Raw genomic sequence first — 23175 nt, forward strand, 5'->3', positions numbered from 1 at the left:
CCAACAACATGGTCCTCATGCATCATCATGCTAGACAACCAACCAATGGCAGAGTCAACAGTGCTGAGCACATCCTTGGACTCAAAATGGGACACTTTGAGGGGGTACAAATCGTTGTGGTTCGGCTCCGAAACGCAATGGTCGGGCAATGGGGGTGACTATAGGAAGGTGGGGCGAAGATAAACCACGATTTTTCTCTGATAAAGTTGAACAACAAGTCGATGCTCTTGAGAAGCCAAACCGGGGACTTCAACCCCATGCGGTGGCAGTTCAAAAGCAAAGGAAGCGTGGAATTAGAAATGCATATTGGTAAGAAGACTAGGAGGATGCTTATAATGGTGGAATGAACATGGAGGATTTCATAGGCAAACCTTGGAAGTCTCTCACTTGGAAGATCAAGGTTCTCTAGGTGTTCTTAGCACTTACAATGAAATGCATTGACATGAACTCAAATTTGTGAAATCATAGGTAACTCCAAAAAGAAGAGAATGGCTTGCAATAGAGGACACAGAAAAACGATTTGCAAAAGCTGAGAACTGAGACGTCAAAGGTGTGGAAAAAGAAGAAGAAGAAGGAAAGTGGGACCCGCAAGCAAAAAAGAAGAAGAAGAAACAAAATAAAAAGAGTTGAACAAATAAAAAAAAATGGACCACTTTTGTAGAGTTGTAATAGATCTGGTGGGCCACACAATGGATAATATGGTTAAAATACAAAAAAAAGGAGTGTCTAAGTCAAAAGAGGAGTGGAAAAAGCGCCGTCCATTATTTAATGTGTTTGTTTGGAAACTTTTCCATGCTTTTAGTTGAGAACAACTATGCGCAAATGATCACGCCTATCAATGTCATTTGGCAGTAATTTTCTTTTAGGGCCCATTCACAATCATGGTATATTAATTTCATGATAACTTCGTTTTTGAAATTGGATGAGATAATCTCTCTTGAAATTGACATCATGAATGACAAATAGAAATTGCCCCTGACATACTCTTTTGCATACAATTGCTTGGTCAATCGTATGATGTAGACCTCGTCACCTTTCGATCTCAATAATAGATTTTCACCCTTGATTATCCTAATGAGTTATTGGCAAACGAATCATAATTATTACAATTTTCCGAAAAGTATTACGATTTAATTAATTAAGGCAATTGACTTTGATTTTCACCTTCGCATATTGAAGCTTTATAACTCATTCGCATGGCACAAGATTATTTGGTTTGTCCAAATATTCGCTAGCATGGTTTATTGTCCTAGGTGATTATTCATAAGAGATGTTAGATTCAGGTTATTACGTGTAGATATTACAAAGAAATTGATTATGAATTTTTAAAATTGTTAAAACTTGGAAAAATTGTCCAAAAAGTCATATACCTTTACTTTTGCCAATTCAGTCTTAAACTTTTTAATTGTACCAATTGAGTCCTAAACATTTTCATATTTTGTCAATTGAGTCCATCCGATCAATTTTCGCTGGAAATTACTAACATGGACGTCGGTCGTCCTACGTGGCACGACCGTACTAACGTTTATTTTTCAAATTTTTTTATTAATTTTTTTTATTTTCTTTTTCCTTTCTTTTATTTTATTTTCTTTCTTTTTTTACCATTCTGGCTAGTGAGGGCATCGCAGCCCTCGCCTAGATCTAGGCAAGGGCCGTAACACCCTTGCCTGTGGCTGGCGACCATCATCAACCAGAGTTGTAAAAAAAAAAAAGAAAGAAAAAAAGGAAAAAGAATAAATAAATAAATAAATATTCAAAAATATATTAAAATATTATTAAAAATTATTCATGTCCGAGTCGGCCATGCCACATAAGATGGCCAGCGTCTACTTCAGCAATATCCATCTAAAATTGACTAGATTGACTCAATTGGCAAAACGCGAAAATGTTTAGGATTGAATTGGCATAATAAAAGGTTTATGACTTATTTGACAAAAATATAATATGTTTATGACTTTTTCGATAATTTTCCCCTTGAAAATCAGAAGGATGGTTGAGGTACGAAATATTTCATGATGCTTAATGACTTGGTCCATCTAGAATTACTTTGGTATATGACTTGTAATCAAATACAAAGACTTTGCAGTCCACACTATATCTTGTGCACGAACCTCATTCGGGATTGGAAGCGAAGGCTTGTCCGAGAGACAAGACCAAAAACCAATGTTCATCGTCAACCCCTACGAACACATGAATTTCCTTCCTTGGCTTGTTTTAAACAGAAGTTGACTTGACTTGTCTTTTTCACGGTCCTTTCATGATGAAGTGAGTGCATGGAACTTTCCCGAGTCAAGGTCGAACTTACGAGGCAAGTCACTAACAAATATGTGAATGCACAACTTAGGTGAGACTTCTCGCATCAAGTTTAACATGCGATGTCCTGACAACCACGACGTTAAAAAGATTAATAAAATTTAGAGAAGCCTCTCGAATCAAGTTTTACCAAGTTCGAGCTTAGTCAATTTTATACTTAAGCGGCCTAAACTTGAGCCTCTCAAATCACATGTGTTAACACCTGAATTTTTGCCAGCAAATTGAATGTCCATTTTTGTAAAACAGTAAGAAAAATAAAAATAAAATAATAGTAAGAAGACCAAAAAAAATATATGGTACAATAAATAAAGCAGTAGACAAGTACATAAAAAAATAAAAGAGAGAGAGAGAGTCCTAATTTGGACTAGTTCGGCCCATCACCTAAGTCCTTGCCTTTTCAATCCGGTTAAATTCAATTGAGCCCAGTAGCTCAGGCTCATCATACTTCAAACTATGATTCAATAGATCGAATATGGCATTTTGGGTTATACAAACCATCGTGCATCATCGCTACCACTCGAACACTCGGCCCACCACCACCGACACCCCACTGTTGACATCCAAATTTTGCCCTCAAGCCTGTCTCTAGAGGCATGATAGCCCATGAATGACCATGTTTCAATTTACATAGGTCGTTCGTACGTTCCACAACGATCGGGGAACAAATCTGCCGATAATTGCGCAATTTGACCTAGAATAGAAAATGCGGTCATTTTGTTATTCTGCGTTTATTTTGTCTACCGGTAGACTTATGCAATTTTGAACTAGAGACATCATAGCAAGTACACCCTGAATTGCCAATGGCTGATTTAATCATACCGATTCCTATCAACAGAAAATATTTGTGCTCAACCCCGAATTTGTGCCATCATAAAATGAGTAGGAAATTTTATCTCCCCTGCTAAATGATGTAATTGCGAAAAGGAAGACATCTTGTTCTATTCCCTAATTCATTCACCGGACGAAAACTAGTCTACAAATGCCTCGATGACTCCACACACACACTTGAATCATCTTGTTTTTGAACTCACAGCTCTATTTTACGTATAAATTTCGCCATCTGAGCTTTCATAAAATAACAATGCTCTGGCCTCCGGGTTAACTTGTTCAGATATTGATATCTGGTTAAATTAAATCAGGTGTCAGAGACGATAATTCACATTGAAAGAGAGAAAAGACAATGATATACACCTGGATCATTTGCCGTGAATCTCATTGCTAGCCATCCTCGTTTACAAACTCCAAATGTACATTGACTTTAGGCGGGTCGACCAAGCATAACCCTTGAGAATCGGTTTCATTGTTGAAGTTACCCAAGCCGATTCCAACAACATAAAAGCTATATCCCTGCACATGCAATGGATGATCTTCTGATCATTCCAACAAATTAGTTTCTTGTATTACTAACAAGTGGTATCAGAACTAGATGATCAGGACCGTCCACTGGGGCTTAGTTGATCCGGATCGACTTACAAGGAGTCCATTGGTGCACAGCCTGTGATCGTGAAGTTGTTTGAGCAGTCAGGGACCAAACTCACTCGAAAAAACGCCAGTCTTCACCAAGTCACCACGGTGGATAATTACTACCTGATCTAGAAATATCGAAAAGCTTAAGCGCAAGAACAGCTCTTTTAATATTATTTGTTGCAGAAGCCAAGCGATCGAATAATAAAATTGACAGAACAAGAAAATAAATCGGACACCAGATTTACGTAGTTCGGTCGTAGTGACCTATGTCCACGGGGAGAGCGGCATAAAATTCCACTATAAATCAAGTAATACAACGGAGATTACAATCACACTTAAGTCACTCAAACACTTTAAGTGTTTCCCAAGCCTCAATTACACCTAATAACTCACACAATGTTTAGCCTCACAATTCCTCACGAAATAATATCTCAATCTCACGAAAGAATTATACACAAATCTTACCATAATATTTAATCAGTTTGAATACTAATTCTTCTTAGATGTAATTCACGAACGAAACACGAACCCAATGTCGTGTACCCAGCACCTATGGATGTCACTTAGAAATTTAGCACCAATGGCACTCAGAGAGGAAACAGCGCTTCAATGAATACCTTCTTGCGACAACAACAGCATACCCTCTGTTCAAGACTCCACAATCGGAATATTTTAATATGTCAATGTGGCCGACTTTTTTTTTTTCAGGAAAGATAGACGTGAGAATATAATATATTCACCCACTGCTTGAAGAATCCCAAATTGTATCGGTCAAAGAAGAAGTCCACGCCGAGTCCAAATAGGAAACAAAATTACTAGACTTTCTTTCTTTCTTTCCTTTCTCGCCAACTCCAACAGAGGAAATAATTCTGTTTTTGATTGCGAACTTCAACACGATGCAATTTCCACATTATGTATTCCTTGATTTCGGACGTCCATAAAATATGCAATTCAAAATATTCAAACCTCCACAAATAATAATTAATCTCGGATCGGGTTACGTCTATCGGGCTCAAACTCAAGACATATTTTAACATTATCATATCCCTATAATGGAGTGGGCTCAAACATTTTGCCAAACTTTCATTCAAAAATTTCGCCAAAGTCTACACGCTCTATACAAAAGAACAACAACTGTGTATCTTCAACAATGGAAAAATTGGAATTTTTACAATGGTCAACAAAGCTAACACTTTTATTTTAGTAAGACGAAGCTAACACTTTATTCCTTAAATCTCTTATAGATTGTAGGGAATATGGCACCAAAAACCCCAAAGTATAGCACTATGAAACCAATATAACTTTTTTTTGTCACCCAAAACCCCTATCTCGTATTAGTGTGACACATATATCCTTTCTGTAAAGGACAACCGTCCTATATGGTGGCTAGCATTGCATTATTAATGTTCCAAGACAAGTGGCAATGATGTGGTGCCATGAGAGCGCCACATGGAAAAATGTTAAAAAGAAAAAGAAAAATTAAAAAAAGCCAAAAAAACAAAGACAAAATTTCAGTTCAGACAAACCTCAAATCCCAACTAGCCTATTCGAGATATACAAAGTCAAGCGGGGTAGACTCTTCAAGGGTGACGATCAAGTATTTCCTCAAGGAATTCAAATCGACTCTTTCTTTAGTTCCCTCGAATGTATTAGTTCTTGAGAGACGGGTAAGCTTGACATTGGACATCCAATGACACAGATTTGCCAAATTCTTTTAAGTTTGAAAAGTATGGAAGTGGACTAACGCCTTTGAGTTTCATGAACTTCAAGAACCAAAAAGTTTTTCAAGACTGCAAAAACTAGCAATATTTCTTAAGCCAAAGTGCAAAAATGATGAAGTACGTGGAAGCTGGTGGATATTGGTCAAGGAAAACTGTCAGATGTGTCCAGAAAATCTAAATTAACCAGATTGATGAGGCCATGAACAAACCGGATGTAGATGCATCAAAACAAAGACGGATTAAAGAAGCTTGCAGTGATTGTCAAATTCAATGGTAACCATCCAGAAAGAAGTTTATGGACATGGTAGAGAGAACAGATCATTGTGGGGAGTCCAAAAATAACTTCGACGAGTGTAAGCCCAAGATCCCCAAACGGCCAGGATAGTCTCCCAATTTCAGCAGAGATTTCAACTGTCAGACCCATTTACTAGTGTCACAGGCCGACGGTTCCTTGGCCGCGGAATAGCCCGTGCGGCGCCTGGAGCGCCGAACGCACCAGGCCAGCCATCGTTCACTAGCTGTTCCCAAGAACAACACGGTGAATGTCTTCTTCGTATCGAGTCATACTACACCCAGCTTGGCTCGGGCGTCTAGTCCATCGAGCGAGACACACAGAATACTTTTGGTACAACAACTGGTTTCGGCCTGCCGTGGCCTCATCAGGAGAGCGGCATTAGCATCCCGACCAGTTTGTGCACGGGAGGCCAAACCTGTCATGCCCCGTACCCCGCGAAGCGCAAGCATCCCACGAAGAGGTCGAATTTGAATGCGACGTCCCAGGACGCGTCGCCGACCCAACGCCCAAAGCACTCAGATCAAAGCACATGCAGAAGCAACATATATAAATATATATATATATATATATATATATATATATATATATATATACACCCGTACAAAATAAACACGTGAGACCAAGGCAGAACAACCATCACACGATAATATACATTTGTATCACTGATAAAACTGTTTACAAAGGTTGTACATATCCACTACTAAGCCAACACAGTCAACAACCACTACTAATCAAAAAGGCATAGGTGGCTAGGGTTAGTTAAGCTAATCCTACAAGAAGGACTACAGTAAAAAAGGAACAGTTCTCCCTAAGACAAACTTGGGCCTCTCCTAAGGCTCCCAGTCTGGATCAGATAACTCTGAAGACTCCTCGGAAGAACTCTCTCCTGAACCTCAGACTCCTCAGAATCCATAGCCTCTGCCGCGATCCTCACATCCTCTGAATCGAGCTCTAACTCCGGATCCAGGTAAAGACCTAACTCGTCATCTTTACGGCTGGGGTCTGAAAAGTTGGGTTATTACAACCGTGAGACGAATCTCAGCAAGTATAACCCCTAAACCTAGTCTAGGCTAACATGCAATCTCCTGACCGGAAACAAACATTCCAAACCGTAATACGACAACAATCAAACAATTCTCTGACTCTGCAGGTTAGACATTTCAATATATAATAATCACGGCACATACGTGGCACACTTAGTCATACGTACGCCAAACACATGCTCATGCTCTTTAGTGTTCATATCGCATGCCATACACCGAGTCTCACATACTCGCACACTAGCCCATGCATTTTTATGCATGCAGATGCCGTCGACAAGTCATATGCATTTCTCGGCCCACTGGCCCACACTGGCAATTGCTCAATTTATTAATATTTATTACAACTCGAGTCAACAATATTCACGGCCCCGTGCATCTAACCTGCTTCAAAGTGCATGAGGCGCAACACCGATCTGGCCCAGTGTCTCTAGCCTACTTCAAAGTGCATGAGGCGCAACACTGATCTCCTTACAAACTAGAGCCTGCTTCAAAGTGCATGAGAATGGTCGTCTTCCGGACGTACCGGGCATCGTCCTGCTTCAAAATGCATGAGGACGGTATCAACTCGAAGGTCACGACCCGAAGGCCCTTAGGTGATCACACAATCCATTATTATCTAAACCCCGCTTAAAACGCTTCAGGGTATTTTAGGTGATCACATGCTCATGACAGGCACGCAGTCTCACACAATTTCATCACAAGCCTCATTCTCGGCATTCATAATGCGTGCCATGAAATGCAACATGAGCATCCACATAACATAGGCACAGGCACACAGCTCAATCAAAGTCATTCCACAGTGCCTAATTCACAAGCCACGTACTTACTTGGCCTATTAATACCGTGCGGCCCAATTCCAAATACACAATTCAAACCATCAATTGGCCAATCACACTCCGCACGATTCAGCCACACAAGCACGCAACATGGCATTTCACAATTAAACCCAATTGATCACCAATCAATCAACAGCCAATCATTCTGGGTAATCCCGGCCATTCAGCTAATAACTCTTGCTGTCCAATATAATCCGGTACATTTCTCAAAAATATGGACAGCCGCTATTTCCTCAATCCGGGCCCAATAATTATCTATAATAATCCCACCAAATTCCTTGGATTTTATTTCCACCAATTAGTCCTCAATCCAGTCCGAATTATACACCGATAATACCTAAACTAGTCCAGAAAAATGCACTATCAGTCCTAATCCGGGTTTAGGAGGTATACTCACTTATTTCTAGACCACGACGACGAGGAACGATGGCCGATCACCGATGAATAGTGAAACTGGCGACGGCGTTCCCAGCGGACACCGTACGGACGGCGTACGGACGGCGTACGGTCAGCCGTACGGATTGTACAGAACCGTACGGAGGGACACTGTACGGACAACGATGAACAGTGATGTACGGACTTCGAAAACGTCACAGTGGCAGCAGCTCGGCCGATCGGGCTCCCGCGCGGCAGCGGTGCTATCCCGAGAAGAAAAAGGGAAAGAAAGAGGGAGAGGGAGAGAGAGAAAGGGGTCGAGTGAGGCTGAGGCTGAGGCTAGGGACTGAGGTGGTCGACGGCGAGGCACGGTGGCCGGCGGCGACGCTCCGGCGGCCGGCAGTGAGCTCCGGCAAGGCTTGGCCGAGAGAAAACAAGAGAGGGAGAGAGATTTCGGGAGGAGAGAGAGAGAGTTCTGGCCAGATGGGCGTGAGAGGAGAGAGAAACAGGTTTAAATTGGTCAAATAATAGGGGCTAGGGGCGCCAAGTGTCGCCAATCCGCGAAAATGACCAAAACGCCCCTAATCTAACGGTCTTAATTAATCCTTATCCAAAAATTGAAGGGCAAAAGGGAAATTGGGCCAATAATTGAGCTGATAAACCCTCCATAATTATCCTAAAATTTTCCCAAAATTTCGGAACCCAAAAATAGCCTAGGGGCAAAACGGTCATTTTCCCGGTCTCGGGGCGAAATTCCAATTTTTGGCTATATCAATCCCAAATGAGTGTGGCCAAGATAATATGGCGTCGGAATCGCGAAAATAGCTTCTTAAGCCCTTGAAAATCGACTGCCAAGTTCTGGGAATAAAATAATATTATTTTTCACTTCCGAGCCGAAATTCCAATTTTTGACCAAAACCACTCTAAATGTGCATGGCCACCCCAAAATGACATCGGTTTTGAAAAATAACCTCATACGGTCTCAAAATCCAAGTCGGTGTCCCGAGAGGCAAAATCGTAATTTTTCACCCTCGGACCGAAATTCCAATTTTCAACCATACTAACTCAAAATATGCGTGGCCTGCATAATATGACGTCAGATTCCCAAAAATAGTCTCTTAAGCCATCGAAAATCGACATCAAAATCCGGACCCAATTTCGTGATCATAACTCGCTTGATTTTCAATTTCAGGGTCTCTCACTAACGGGCGGCTGTTTAGAGCATACGCGTATCGACCTAGGGTTATTTAAGTCATGACGGTCCTGATCATTGAGAGAATGAGAAATTATCACTAGTCCCAGAGGTCACGATCGTTCGGTTTCAGTTCAGGACTGGTTGGCCACGTGCACTTTCGGTCGTGCAGAATCACCTGCGATCCGATTGTACATCGTTGGCCTTGGCCATACCATATCCGTCACTTTACCTTGGATCGGCCTATATCGGTCTAATATATTCCCTTATAATTTCTCGTGATCGGTGTCCAATTCACGATCCAGTCCCTGGTCCATGTACCACTTCCTAGTTAGCCATACCCTATTGGTTAGTATCCCGAGAGTGATCAGCTCTGGGCGAGACTCACTAAAATGAAATGCGAAATAATATCAATTTTATTGATCCCGGAATTACATTGAAATTCGGGCTGTTACAAAACCCACCTTCAGAGCTCCTACGGAATATTCGTTCCATTCTAGAACTCCTAGCACCAACCGTCCTGATGCCACTCCTACGACCCAGTTGTACTTCATCCCTTCTGCGTCCTTACTCTTCACCCAATAACCCCGAGCATCACTAACAAGGGTACAAGAGTACAAGAGAATCACGGTCCGTGACATTTTCCCCCACTCAATTCCGCAACGCCCTCGTTGCGAGCTGTTCTGTCGCTTCCGTGCATCAATTCTCACCATCAATGCCGCTGTGGGGACTTACACGAGTGGTGTCACCATCAATGCCGCTGTAGGGACTTACATGAGTGGTGGACGCTCGCCCGACAAAACAACTTCTCTCCACTAGTGGCTTTCTTGATCAGAGCCGTTCAACATTTCTTCGCTTACTTCGGAATTCTCATAATCTCGATAGACCAATGGAGGTTTTTCCCCTTGTTGATAACGTGATAGTAGACCCATTTTCAGACTCGCCAAATCGATCCAGGAACGTTTTCCCTATTCAGTGAGGAATTAGTTCTTTTCCCGTGCCCTTGTTCATCCTAGGAGCAAGTCGAGAGCCGCACTTTGTCCAAGCTTTTGCTCCGGCGATTCACTCTCCGCCCACGTAGGACCGGGTAGTCCACAGGTTTTCTGCGACTCACTCACTTACTGGAGGGATCCAGCTCTAATACCACTTATCACGAGCCGACGGTTCCTTGGCCGCGGAATAGCCCGTGCAGCGCCTGGCGCGCCGAACGCACCAGGCCAGCCATCGTTCACTAGCTGTTCCCAAGAGCAACACGGCGAATGTCTTCTTCGTATCGAGTCATACCACGCCCAGCTTGGCTCGGGCGTCTAGTCCATTGAGCGAAACACACAGAATACTTTCGGTACGACAACTGGTTTCGGCTTGCCATGGCCTCATCAGGTGAGCGGCATCAGCTCCCGACCAGTTTGTGCACGGGAGGCCAAACCCACCTTCAGAGCTCCTACGGAATATTCGTTCCATCCTAGAACTCCTAGCACCAACCGTCCTGATGCCACTCCCACAACCCAGTTGTACTTCATCCCTTCCGTGTCCTTACTCTTCATCCGATAATCCCGAGCATCACTAACAAGGGTACGAGAGAATCACGGTCCGTGACACTAGCATCTGACCCCTCAATCATTTCTAGCTGTCACGTCCCGAACCCCAACGGACTCGCGACACCCCTTCCATGGTCGTATTGAACGCGACGTCCTAGGACGCATCGCCGACCCAAACGAAACACGCAAAAATAAACGCAAGCTGAAGCGAAAATAAAACAAACCAGACAAAAGATAATGATATAGGGATAGCACAAAACAATAATTTCATTTACGCCATAACAACCCAGGCTACTAACGAATAAACCACGATCATAAAAATGGGGCGGTGGTTAGGTAGCCTACTTCACTATACAAAAGAGGGCCATCTAAAGATGGAACAAAACATCAAATGCCCAAGGTCATTCCTGGTCTCTGAACCGCACAGGACGACTATCCGTCACTCTAAACCTGAAAATGTTTAACAACGAGGGATGAGATAAATCTCAATAAGTAGGCCCCTAAACCGTACCTAGACCAATGCATACCCAGACAAGTCTCAACATGCAATCTAACCATCGACGTACTAGAAATCACATAAACATACTTACCTCGCTTCTAATCATGCGCCAACTCTGCATATTAGTCAAATCACTATAAGCAATAATATTCCAAGAACACATCATAATCACTCGAACACCATACACACGTGCGTTCACCCAATTCAATCAAGCACATTCCACATGTATGTCCATCCTACTATCCACGACCCGCGTAAACACGTCTCGGGTCCTTTCCCACAGCCTGCGTCAACACGCCTCAGGCCCATTCTCACTGCCCGCGTAAACACGCCTCAGGCTCATTCTCACTGCCTGCATAAACACACCTCAGGCCCAACTTTCTTTCCAATGACCCGCGTAAACACGCCTCAGGTCCAACTTTCCTTCCACAGCCCGCATAAACACGCCTTAGGCTCAGCATCCTCCAATGACCCGCGTAAATACGCCTCAGGTCATTTCTTGCCTTTCTCGCCACATCCGTATAACCACGCCTCAGGTTAGCAGCCCTCCGATCAATCCGGGCTTTTCAAGCAAACACACACGCCACTTAATTCAATCAATTTCACATCTTTCACATAATCAAATATCACGCAACCATTTCCAAACAACTACAACACAATTCGCTATACTTACGCCAAAGAGGCCACAATTCCACCAATTAAAGTCACACTCGCACACTCACAAACGGTCAATCAAGGTCAGCCATTACTTGTCATCAAATCATCACGTGAGCACACAATATCAAGCATTAAATTGGCCCGTAATTCAAATAACCACCAGCCACACCTAACTCGCCATTCCGATACAATAAGGCCCACTTTTTACTCCAAAACTTGTCCAATATTAGTCCACCAGGCTAGCTAGTGTCCCGGCTCATGACAACCCATAACTCGGCCTTAAAACCAGCTAACGACTCGCCCAACAATGGCCCCAAATCAATCTCTAATTCAGCCACATATAAACAACACGAACAATCGCCAAGTTGGACATTAAATCACACACGAATAATTAATAAACTTGACATAAATTTTCAGCATTATACGACCCCCAAACCAGCCCTAAAATCAGCAATAAACCACTTCGATTCAGCCTACGTTCCAACCCAATCACCCATCCCGAACTCACCACCATTTGCTTCACTAAACCGCACCAAATCAGCCACCCAATCCGCACCAAATAGTTCATAACAGCCACCATTTCCACTCCAAACGACCCCTAAACAAGTTTATTGATACCCAAAGTCCTAGGCAAGGCTTAGGGTGTTGCTTACCTCGACTTGAGCAAGAAAATGGGGCTGGGTAGTGAGGGAAATTACCGGGACAGCAGTGGCAACGGCGACCCGGCGAGACTCTCGACCATAGCCAGGCAACAGGGCAGCAAAGGGGAGGTCCCGACTGAGGCGGCAGCGGCTCGGCGACAGTAGGGTCGAGTAGGGGCCTCGTCGAAACAGCAGTAGCTTCAGTGGCAACGGGAATGAACAGAGGAGGGGGGTAGCTAGCCGGAACAGGGGAGGGGGAAACAGTCGGACCAAGGGAGGTCAGAAGCACGGACGGCGGCTCCGAGCTAGGACAAGCGGCGCGCGGCGGCGCACGGCGGTCAGACGGGCGTCGGGCAAGAGGCACGTACTCTGAGGAGGGAGGCGGAAGCGGCCACGACGACCGGTGGCGAGAAGCAGCTCGTCGGCGTCTTTGAGCTAGAGCGGTGACGGGACGAGCGACGATGGCTGACGGCGGTGAGCAGCGGATATGGTTGGCCTCGGCTTCGACGCGACCAAAGGCCACACGAACAGGGGAAGAAAAGGAAGAGGAGGGACGACGGCGAGCCAGGCGAGCGCGCAGCTGGTGAGCTGTGGTGGCGGAGGCTCGGCCAGAATAGGGGAAGGCAGATGCGTCGTCGCCAGAGCAGCAGGGGCGACAGAGGCTTGGGGGGGGGAGCTGGGATGGTAGTGGCGAGCCGGTGGGGGTGATGGCGGCCGGAACGGCGGCGTGGGGCGATCGCGGGCGTGGCAGAACAGGGGAGGAGTCGGGGCGAAGAAAATAGGGGAAGGGAAAAGAGAGGGGGTTGCGGCGGCGGCGTAAGGCGGACAGCCGGCGACGATCGGGCATTGGCGAGCGGCGGTCAGCAGAGGGGAGCAGGAGCAGCTGCGCGGGGATGAAGGAAGAAGAGGAAGAAAAAGAAGAGAAAAGAAGAAAGAAAGAAAAAGAAAAAGAAGGAGAAGGAGGAGAGAGAGAGAGAGAGAAGACGTGAGCCGAAGAAAAGGGAGGAGGGGACATCTGCATGCATGGGGCAAATGTACGCAGTAGGGAGGTGACCGGAGAAAGAGAGAGAGAAAAAGTCAACGTACTCGATCGCGATCCAACGGTCACGATTCGAACCCAAAATCGATCTAACGGTCCACGAAAATCCTAATTAATTAATGCGAAAAAGGGCCAAAAAATATTCAAATAAAACACACTACGATGGAGGTCTACTAGTCCAAATTCGCACCCGGTCAAAATTTCACTTTTCACATATCCCGAGCAATATCGAGGCTGGCCACAATAATATCGATACCGTCCAATTAAATTCGTCCCGAAACTCCGAAAAATTCAACACCAAAATTTGAGCTCTAAATAATGGCCAAATTCGATCGAGTGCGATTCTAGCTAAATCTCTAATTTAAAAAGAAATAACCCAAAAGTGATCAGTTCTGGGTGAGATTTTGTTATAAGCACACTGACGAAATGCACATTTTATAAATCCCAAAAATAGGTCAAAATTCGGAATGTCACACTAGCAGTCCATTAGCATCAAGTAACATTCTTATGGATAACAGTCCATCCTAGTTAGTTTCAATTCTTTCTAGATTTACGACTAAATTAGGTAGATCAACTATCTTTAACGGTTGCCAATCCAATTCCACCGGCGATTCAAATTTTCCCAACTATTTATGAAAGCTCCTTTTCTTTTGTTGCATAGCACCCTTGTAAACACTGATGTTTGAGCTTATTTAACCCTCTAAAAAAGCATGGAAGCTCACTGATATACTCGTACATACAGATATGCTAACCATGTGAATAATGCACCTAAGCATTAGCATCGTAAACCAATTTCATTAATGAAATATTTAGATCCTCTAAACAATAGAAATAGAATGCAGTTGGGGAAAATTTCATTACATTGATAGCAAATTCATTCACCTTTTCTTTGATGAAGAACCAAAAGAACGCTTCAGGAGTCAACGTCTAACAATTTACTTGCTCTAAAAACCTCTGCAACAGTTAATTGAAGTACTTCTTCATAGCTGCAGCAATGTACAATTGAAGAACAGTTCATTTTAGTTGGACAGACAAAAATTTAAAGGATATCAAAATGACGATCTTATTGTTGATTTGATTTCTCAAACCATTGTAACCTGAAGATCTTTGACAACTGACCAAAAGAAGGCTTCACGAGTCAACATCTAACAATTTCCTTGCTCTAAAAACCTCTGTAATAATTATTTGAAGTACTTCTTCGTAGCTGCAGCAATGCACAATTGAAGGACAGTTCATTTTAGTTGGACAAACAAAAATTTAAAAAATATTAAAATGACCATCTAATTGTTGATTTGATTTCTCAAATTACTGTAACCTAAAGATCTTTAACTTGGAAATCAAAACAAAAGAAAAAATATATGTGCGCGTGTACCAATATGCAATTATGTTCTATTCAACCACGGAGTTCGTCTTCATATTAGAAACTAGAAGCATCTACTTCTTATTCTAGATGATTAAATTTGCTTGAGTGGACAAGTATTTGTATTCGAAAGGGTCACACTGCAGTAACTTTGAAACTCACTGTGTTGGGAAAGTTCAATTGAATGACTTCGCTTAGTTGTGGTCGAAGTTCAAATGAACTTCCAGCTCATGATTTAGTGGCGAAATACAGAATTACCTGTTATTTTTCCAGATGAAACCCCTCATTGCTGCGACCTCAATTAGGGCCTCTTTCCATGACTTCACTTCGTTGTGGTCGAAGTTCATCCAATGCTTGTCTAGGTCGCTTTTGTATAAATCAGTTTCGAGCTTAACATCATCAATCTCCACATCATAGAAAATGGGGAGAATACTTCTTTTCCCCTTTGATTCAGATGTGCATTTTACCATGTGGGCAAGTTCGCGTAGACACCAATGACTGGAAGCGTAGTTTCTAGAGAAAACAGGTATGTAGATATTGGAATTTGTGAGTGCTTGTAGAATCTCTTCCCCAATCCCTTCATTCGACCTCAAGTCATCGTCATCACTATAAACAGAAACTTGATCACATAACATATAATAGTGAAGATAATTGACAATGCTATAATGAGTTTCTGGTCCCTTAAAACTCATGAACACATCGTACATAGGTAATTTGTGGGAAAGCCAAGTCGATCTTGAGATATTCAACATTCTTTCAAGGATTGTGCGGCCATGACTATCCAACACCCAGCTTTCTAAGCCCTCCATGCCCTCAATGGCTCTTAAATTTGGACAAGCTTCTAGCTCCAGATGTTGAAGCTTTCCCAACTTGGATAAGTTGGGTAACTTTCCTATTAAATCACAACCGGAAAGAATGAGGTACTGCAAAGACTCCAGTTCTGCCAGACCTTGAATCTCAACTAACATATTCAAGCCCTTAAGTTCCAAGCGCTCTAAACTCCTCAAGAATGATAGACCAGGTATTTCTTCAAGGGATTCACATCTACTTATGTTCAGTTCCCTCAAACGTGTTAGCCCTAGAGTGACAGGTAGGTGTGATATTGGACATTCAATTACATGCAGAACCATCAAATTTAATAAGTTGGAAAAATGTGGTAGTGGACTAATATTCCTGAGTTTCAGAGTCAACAAATGAGATGGAAGCAGACAGGACGGTTGCTCCCTCATCAAAGCTACTTCAAGTTTTGAGTCATAGTCCTGCCTAGTAGAGTGATATCTAATTCTCAAATTGCTGAATCTATATAATTCCAGATGTTCTAAATCTGTGATGCTTGAGGGGTGAGGGACAAGAGAGAAGTCCATAGCTTGAACCGCAAGGAATTTCAAACTTGATGGAAGAGCTGGCACATGTTGAAGCTCAATCGAACCCACTTGAAGTTTTTGGAGATGGAGACGACTTATCTCTAGAGGAAATCTAGAAACACTAGTAAATGCTAAGTCCAATGTCTTCAAATGGAGTAGCTTCCCAATTTCCTCAAAGTTTTTATCTGTCAGATCATAGGATTTGTGGGCATATAAGCCTTCAAGCATCTCCAGTCCTCCAATAGTATGAGGAAACTCCTTTATCTTCGATCTTCATAACCTCAACACCCTTAGTTTCTTTAAGTTTCCAATAGAATCGGGTAATTTAATTATGCCTGACGTTGATACATCCAACTCTGCCAACATTTTTAACTCCCCTATTGAGCTTGGAAGTTCCTTTATCCCCACGCACCCGCGCAAGCTTATGCTGGTAAGATTCTCTGCCCCTCCAATTGAGTTTGGAAGTTGGGGGATTTTAGGGTGCTCGTTTAATCTAAAACTCAGCAGAGATTTCAAATTGCCAAATATCTCTGGAAGCTTCAAGGGTTGAAAATTTTGGGGCATGATGATATGCTTCAAAGATTGTAGAGAACCAACTTCTTCAGGCAACTCCCCAAGAGAACTACAACCTTTGATATTCAAAGTCTCTAGGAGTTGAAGCTCAGAAATGGAGGGGTGAATTGTGATTAAGTTGGAACACCGAGCAAGTATTAATGTCTCCAAAGATGTGAAATTAGAGAAGTCGGGTGTCCTCCTCAGCTTTGTGCAATCCGTTAAATTCAAAACTTTTAACTTTTCTGTCATCTGCAGAAAAAGAAAATGTGAAATTAAAAAGAATGAAACATATCAATCATCCTAGATTTTTTATGTAAGTAATTATTCTCGTTTTTATAATTCAATATACACCCTCGTTTACTTGCAAATGGTGCAACTAGGTCCCTTCTAACACTTCCTTCGGGGAAAACGGAATAATCTTCCATTCATGGAAAACATGTACCGTCAATGTAATTGAAGATTATTGAGTCATTTTTTTAATAATTTACTGCTCATAACTAAATCTTAGTGGCGAAATAGTAAGTTAGTAGTGAAATTCATTAGCTACTAGAGATTTATAGTGATAAGACAATTTGTTTGTTTGTAAACTATCATTGGTAACCGATACTACTAGTAAAGTATAATCAATTAATTCATACTCTACAAATGGCAAAATTTGCTCATTTGTAAAAAATGAAAGTATGTTTATAATCTACTAGGGCAAGCCTTATAAATCCATAATTCGTTAGTCTTTTACTTACTCACAAGCATTAGTACTTGTCAAATCAAAATTAATCTAACTATCTACTACAATTTTCTAGTAAATGAATGATTTTTTTGTTAATAAGTTAAAATTGTTAACCAATACTACTAGTAAAGTAAGTAAGCAATTCCATAGTATACCAACTGAAAAACAACGACAGTTCGTAGTCTAGGTCGCTTTTGTATGAGGTTTGATGATGGTAACATTGTTAGTTTGTGGATAATTTATCAAACTAAAAAGTTGCCAATCAGTTTTTTCTTATCAATGATATTTCAAATTTACCATCTATCATTCAAATTTACAATGCACAAACAAGTTTCCATTTCAGCAATTAATTTATAGAAATCTGCTTGCAAATTGCCGTTGAAGTTTAAATCTTCCCAAGGTTTAAAAACATTACACATGGAACTTTATTTCGAGTCTTATCAACCATATGAGAATGGGGCACTTCCATATGTCCCTCACTCGTGCATCGTCATGATGTAGCGTCGTAACTAAGTTACAAAAAAGAAATTTGTAAAGTGTCATTAAAGAGATTTACAATGTTACAATATTTCTTTGTGATCAAGTCATAAAAGTGTCATCGAAAAAGAGATGAACGTGACAAGGTTGTATCATAGGAACACCAAACTCTGCTCTTCCCTTCTTAAAAAGGGTCTAGCAGAAACCCGTGGAATTTAACCATGGCATGTGGGGGTGGACGCACATACACAAAAGGGATAGCATTGGTTCTGATACCGTGTTAGAAAGTCTAAGCCAAAAGCTTAAATTGATAAGTGGAGAGAAACTGCACGCATATAAAAAGTATGCAAGATCCATTATCAAGCAACGTGGAACAATATTTCAACAATTATCTATTAGAAAAGTGACTACAACAAGCCATGAAAGCATCCAAAGTCCAAACTCCAAAGTAGGTAAATTTTGAATTCCTCAAACTGAGGCAATGATGGATGCTTGGATAATACTATGGACTGGTGAGCACAGCTAACGATTCTTGCTAGTACGGATTTTAAGCATATCATATTTACCTGTGGCTCGATTACTAAAGCAGTAAACAGTGAATGGATGAAATAGAGAACAACAATGATATTCCGCTCGTAAGATCATTTACTGGGATTATATGCTGATGCCATGTGATTCTATAGCTTCCTCTCCTTTCTTTACAAATGTGTTTAGCTAGTTGGAGTCCATTATAGATATTAGACTAGCACAAAATATTTTAGATCAGGGAAGCTGGCCACCTATGTGTACTGTACATTGAGTGATCTGTATGAATAAAAAGAAGGTGAATAGAGTAAGGCATATTGTACCTGGATTTGATTCCACCCACCCCAGTCATCTTCGATATCACTCCTTGAAAGGTCTAGCATGACCAAACTAGCAAAATGAAAACTCTCCGCATAAAATTCCTTATTCGTAATTTCCCAAGAAAACCATCTTAGCTCCGAAAGAAGATTCTTGAAGTTGCCGAAAAAATCAATGCCTTTCACTCGAAGGAACCTTAGATTTGGCAGAGCAGCTAATTCTTCAGATGCAATGTTGCGGCTATAGCCATTGGAAGTCAGGCTTAGTGCTTCAACATCTTCATTTCTCTGCATATCAAAGACTCAATTGAACATGCAACGTACGGTTTACAGAACTACAATCGAGAGGACGCAAAAGCATTGTCAAACAATTTATCCTATGGTGGAGCTCGCCACAAACGCTTCCCAGAACTATGGCACACGTTTTTGCCTTACAAGTAGCTGTTTCCTTCTCTTCTACATAAACTAATTTCCAAGTCTGGAGGTATCAAATTGTCGGTTTCTACTGTTCGAGAAATATAATTTGCATATTAATTCAAAAGCTTCTTAGTTTATTCTAAAAATCGGGATTGAAAATAATCTGGATCACACGCAAATTGCTCTTTATTTATTCAAAATTTCAAAAGAGCTACTTTATATAGACTAGAACCAAGAAAATAAAGCCAACTGTCAGGCATTCTCCTTGGGCTCTCTCTTCAAACTTTGAGACCTTCGACCGGAAGGTTTGACAGAGAGATGTAACCACCGCAAGACAAAAGCGACGTTAAACAAAGCTATCTATTGGGTGCAGATTTCAACCAAATTGCTGTACTTTAAATAATAGATGCAGTTCCCGTTTACCTCTTTTCTCCCTAGTAGGTTTAGGGCTTTCTCACAAATCCACACCCTACAAAACTTGCGAGGATATTCTTGAAGAACAATGTATCTTCCAAAGTCTCGAACTTGGTCATGCATCCAAAACCTATTATCATCTCTAATTTTGATCAAGGACCTATGAGAGAGAACCCTCATTGCAATGCTAGGAAAGTATCCACAATCTTTCCACATGATAACCGGATATGTTCTGTCGGCATTGATGAAAAAGCACGCTATATCGAGAAATACTTCTTGGTGCTTATTTTCTAATCGTTCATAACTTATCATTAATGTATCTTGAACATCCTTAAAAGGACCTTCCTTTAACTTCTTCAGCGTCTCATCCCATACTTCTATTTTATCCGAATGCCCCAAATCTTTGCCCCAATCAAAAAGATTGGATCCTATAACCGCAACAGCCAAAGGAAGCATGCCCACTGTACAAACAATTTCTCTTGAAAGTGCATCATATTCTTCTACACCAGAGTCACTTCTAAATGCATGCTTATAAAATAGATGAAGCGCTAAATCAAATCTCATTATTTGAATTTCATAACGCAAAACTCCTTGGGGTTGGTTCAGGACCTTTTTACTAGATGAGCTCACTTGAGTCATTAGGATGCTTTCGTCCCTGGTTGTGATAATGATTCTGCTACCAGAACAAAACCAATCAGATTTTCCGGCTAGTTTTTTGAGTTGCTCTTTCTTGTCTAGATCATCAAGAACAATGAGTACTTTTTTAATACTCAATGATTTTTTTATCATTGTGATCCCACCATCAACATCTTTAATTTGGTTAGCAATCCCATGACCAGCCAAATCTGATAAGAGCTTTTTCTGCAATTCTATAAGGCCACCATGAGGTTGCGATGATGCTCGAATGTCTTCAAGAAAACTACAGCGTTCAAAGTGAGAAGATAATTTGTTGAACATGACTTTGGCAAGAGTTGTTTTTCCAACACCACCCATGCCATGGATACCGACAAAACGTACACCACTAGAGCCGACATCCAACAATTTCATTATGGCTTCCATCTGAGCAGTATCTTCAACCAAATGTTCAGTCACAATCATGTGTCTTGTATTAAGCTTATGGGAAACCTCTTCAACAATCGATTCAATTTGTTCTCCTTGGCTGTAGTAAAGCATGAAAATTTCTTTTCAATCAAAGACATGATAAATTACAGGACTCTAGGGAACATGTAGATACATAGCTATTGCAACTACTCAAACAAATGGAAATTAAGCATTATAATAAGTTGAACTGAAAATTTTTGGATGCAGGTTGGGTTTGACACAGTTTATGGCGGGTTTGAGAAAAGTTTTCACGCACACCACATTACCTTTTGTGTTCAATTCCTTCATGCTATATCAATAATTTCTTTTCGTTAAATTATTTATTTAAATATTTCATAATTGGAAAATTTTGTAAGATCGTTTTGTTTTTGGTCGAATTTGTAAGATCATTTAAAAATCCCTTTTTTGCATACATGCATGCCATGTGCACTTTTTTTAATGTTAATTATGCGCTCTTTTTAGAAAAAATTCTAATCATGTCTTGGTATAATTTTAAAATCACAATACTCCTATCAATTCAACAATTTCACACAAGTTTGTTATTGTAAAAAATTTGTGATTACGATGGGAGGTGAAAAATACTGAAAATCGCTTGATTTCCACCATACTTATTATGGTGATACGGTTAAGTAAAATAGTTGATTAAGTGAAGAATATGATTAATTAAAAAGTTGATTTTAACTGTCGGGTCATATTGGCTTAACCCGACATGAATTGGAAAAATGCCTTATCTGGGTTGGGTTTGACCCGATCGTTGTGCTTTAAAAAAGGTAGCCATTTTCTATTTTCTATCTTGGGGGCTTGCGGTTGTTTTGGTCTAGCTTTCATTAACTTCTACTGCAAATCTTAAATAAAAATGTCCAAATGCCTTTATGTTTGAGAATTTCGAGGGACAAACTTTCATTCAATGAAATGTAAATATTGTGCGTATTAACCATAAAAAGTTGAGGAAATTTACCCTTTGCCTTTAAGATCCCATCCCTTTATACGTGCAACCTCAACAAGGGCATTTTCCCACCGCTTCAATTCATCGGAGCCAAACTTCTTCTTGTGCTTTGGAATGGCTTCTCTATACAACTTGGTTTTGAGCTTAACATCATCACGGTCCACGTCGTAAAAGATGGGAAGTATCTCTTTCTTCCCATTTGATGTTGAGGTGCATTTTATCATGTGCGCAACTTCACGGAGACACCATGAACTGTTAGCGTAACCCTTAGAAAAGACAACTATGTAGATTTGAGACTTGTCATGCACTTTCAAAAGCTCTCCACCAATTTCTTTACCAAATCGGAGTTCTTCGTCATCCAAGAAAACGCGGATTCCAGCATCTCTCAAGCGATGGTAGAGGCAATTGGCGAATTCATTGCGAGTATCAGATCCCCGGAAACTCAAAACCACATCGTACTCTTCGTGAGATACATTGTCGTTTTTCAAGGTGGACTCGAAGTCCCTCCTTAACGCCTCCTCCTCTTCTCCAAACCCATCGTCCGTTCTCGAGGTTGACACTGAGTCCTTACTTCTCCTCGAGTCCGTGAGAGAAAAATTACAGACTTGTAACCTGATCAAGACAAAAAAAATAAGGAATGTGAATTGAACAAGCAGGCTTAATTGTATCGAACATGTACAGGAGCAAAGTTTTATTATATTGTGCATTATCTGTCAACAAGAGATCGAAAAGAAGTGGGATTAGAGCACTTACACTCTTGCTACAGCTAAAGCGAGGATGGTGATTAGAGCCTGACCTCCATTGGATCCCATCTGTGGGCCGATCCTCTCAGCTGTATTCAGCCACAGAGGAGGAGCGTTCTGTAAAGAGAGCTAATTGGGAGGGTTCAGTGAAGGAAGATCGACTGTATCTTCTCAAGGTGAAGAGAAGGAGGCGGACAGAAACAGAGAGGAGTCAACAATAGAGGGCAAGGGCAAAAGTCCTCCTGGGGGAAAAAATTATAGCCAACAACAGATTTAGCAGAATATTAAAAAAGGGAAAATTCCCACAACCAGTAGAAAAAGAAAACGGGAAAGGGCAAATTTGAAATTTCGAGAGATATTTAGCAAAATATTGCTAATTTTAACGGGGGATTAAAGGAACATTGGCTAGATTCGTCTCAAGTTTAAACGTAAATTTCCTTTTTCTACCTATAAGTAAATAGTAAATGGTTCAGTTTTTCCTTCATGCTTTTCATTGTGACTTGGCCAAAAAGAATTACAAGAGCTAGAATCAGCATAAGTAATTCGGTTGGACAATGAATGGCATCTCCAGATTGACTTTTATTTTTTTGCAATGCACACTTTGATTTTTTTT

General features: G+C 41.2%; 1 pseudogene; it reads right to left on the reverse strand.

The window, feature by feature from the left end:
• Nucleotides 1-14468: 14468 nt before the first annotated feature.
• Nucleotides 14469-22860, reverse strand: LOC115685329 (disease resistance protein L6-like; annotated as a pseudogene).
• Between the last annotated feature and the right edge of the window lie 315 nt (nt 22861-23175).

Source organism: Syzygium oleosum, unplaced genomic scaffold (assembly GCF_021117445.2).
Source record: "Syzygium oleosum isolate NSW1041296 unplaced genomic scaffold, Sole_v2.1 Sole_v2.04, whole genome shotgun sequence".
Classification (NCBI taxonomy): Eukaryota; Viridiplantae; Streptophyta; class Magnoliopsida; order Myrtales; family Myrtaceae; genus Syzygium; species Syzygium oleosum.